This window comes from Helianthus annuus, chromosome 4 (genome assembly GCF_002127325.2).
Source record: "Helianthus annuus cultivar XRQ/B chromosome 4, HanXRQr2.0-SUNRISE, whole genome shotgun sequence".
NCBI classification, from domain to species: Eukaryota; Viridiplantae; Streptophyta; class Magnoliopsida; order Asterales; family Asteraceae; genus Helianthus; species Helianthus annuus.
Window position 1 is genome coordinate 20,255,625 of NC_035436.2, and position 2,485 is coordinate 20,258,109.

At 43.7% G+C, this 2,485-nt stretch overlaps 1 non-coding gene across 1 annotated transcript; it reads right to left on the bottom strand.

Moving 5' to 3' along the window:
* Nucleotides 1–1,142: 1,142 nt before the first annotated feature.
* On the bottom strand, nt 1,143–1,249 carry LOC118491867. The gene has a single exon (XR_004892312.1). It is a non-coding gene; the product is annotated as a small nucleolar RNA R71 (small nucleolar RNA).
* Between the last annotated feature and the right edge of the window lie 1,236 nt (nt 1,250–2,485).

The following is a 2,485-nucleotide window of genomic DNA, read 5'->3' on the forward strand; positions in this document are numbered from 1 at the left end:
TTTTCTTAGTTTAAAAATCTTTTATAACTTCTTTTGATTTGATTAGACGTTGAGGATAAACCGGTACTAAAATCTCTTATGTCCTTGGACGACCTCGGTATCTTACCAACACTATACTACGTCCACGATGGGTGCACTTGCCCATATGTGTGTTTAGTGTTAGTAAATATCGTGTTTTATAAATTTAAAACTTGGCTAAAAGTGTAAAAAGGGCTTAAATATACATCTAAAATATAACACACTTCACGCACATCAAGTTTTTGGCGCCGTTGCCAGGGACACAAGGATTTTAAGAAAGTTAGGAATCAACGGCCTAATCATATTTTTATCTTTCTTTTTATTTTTTTAGGATTTTTCTAGTTTTTCAGCTTCTGCAGAGCTCAGCACGGGCCGTGCCTGGTCGGACACGGGCCGTGCCCAGCATCGTTACTGGCAGTTTTTAGTTTTCCAAGTTACAGAAGGCTGACCACGGGGCCGTGTCGGTGCAACACGGGGTCGTGTCCAACTTTCCAGTAACTGGGATCTGGAAAACAATCACTGTAACTCCGACCACGGGCCGTGTTCGCTGAGCACGGGGCCGTGGTGAACCTTCTGACCAGCATTCTTTTCTGTTTTTATTGCAGGACTTGGAACCAGACGCCATCCTACGTAGTGTATGAGCTCCAGTTCTAATAAGGACATAAAAGAACCTCTAGAAAAACCCGAACGCTTTCTCAGAAAAAGACTAAAAGCTAAAAACCAAGAGAAAGTTTCGGGGAATCCACCTATGGCGGACCAACGTACCCTCATGGATTATCTACGACCCACCGTAGGTAACCTAGGCGACGCTATCAATGCACCGAATGTTGAAGCCAGTAACTTCGAACTTCGGCCGCATTTGATACAAATGCTCCAAAACTCCGCAACCTTCCATGGGCTTGCGGACGAGGATCCTCATCTACATATTACTATTTTTTAGAAATATGTGATACCTTTCGGATCAATGGAGCATCAAATGACGCCATCCGCCTCCGAATGTTCCCTTTTTCACTAAAAGACCGAGCAAAAGCTTGGCTCAACGCCCTCCCAGCTGGATCGGCAAACACCTGGGATGAACTAGCCCAAAGTTTCTATATAAGTATTTCCCTCCCGCTAAAACGGCTAAATTAATGACTGAAATTAATACATATTCACAAGAGGACGGGGAATCCTTATATGAAACTCGGGAAAGGTTCAAGGAACTATTACGCAAGTGTCCACATCATGGCCTTGCGATATGGCAACAGGTATCCACTTTCTATAATGGACTGTTGCCACACACAAGGCAGACACTTGACTCTAGCTCCGGGGGACTTTTAGGTAATCGCCGCCCGCATGAAATATATAACCAAATTGAGGAAATTGCTCAAACCAATTTTCAGTGGCACACTCCCCGAGGCAATAAATCTATTGCCCCGGGCGCCCATAAGGTTGATGAAAGCACTTCTTTACAAGCCCAAATCGAGGCCCTTTCTTCAAAAATAAAAAAATTAGAAATGACAAAAACAGTCTCGGTTATGGCTTGTGAAGGGTGTGGTGGGCCACATGAAAATTGGAGTTGTATGAAAGAAACGGAAGATCAACAAGAGTCGGTAAGCTACATTGATAATAGACCTAGGCCGTCGGGTCCTCCAACGGGCACCTACAACCAAGGATGGCGAAGCCACCCAAACCTTGGTTGGAGAGAGCCCGGCAATAGTAGTAACCAACAAACCCAACAAACAAACTTTCAACAACCAAGAAATGAGTCACAAAATTTCACTCAACAACAAGGTGGACGAGAAAGGCTTGAAGATACTGTATCTCGCCTCATCTCCGACATTGAAAAGAAAAACTCGGAAAGGTTTCTACAATTAGAATCAAATTTTAGAAATCAACAAGCTAGGATTCAAAACATAGAAAAACAATTAAATCAACTAGCTCAAAATTTTTCCGAGAGACCACAAGGTGCATTACCAAGCAATATCGAAACAAACCAAAAGCGCAAGTTCATCTCATCACGTTACGAAACCGCACCATGGGGCCTGCAGAGGCGCCACCGCCGACAGAAGAAACTGTACCCCCGCCTCTGCAGGAGAAGAACTCCCCTCCGTCATCAGAGCCTGCCAAGGCTCCTCAAGTTCCGTACCCCGGTAGGTTAATTCGTCAAAAGACCAATGAGCAATTCGCAAAATTCGAAAGTCTGTTAAAACAATTGCATGTCAATATTCCTTTTATTGATGTCCTAACCCAAATGCCCAAATACTCTAAGTTCATGAGGAACTTCCTCACTCATAAAAAGAAAATTGAAACTTTGCAATTAGTTAACTTAGGCGAAGAATGCTCTGCTCTCGTACTCAACAAACTTCCCCAAAAGAAAATCGATCCCGGAAGCTTCACGATTCCCTGCTCAATCGGGAATTCCCCCGTTCGTAATGCACTAGCCGATCTTGGGGCTAGCATTAACCTCATGCCCTCATCAATGTTT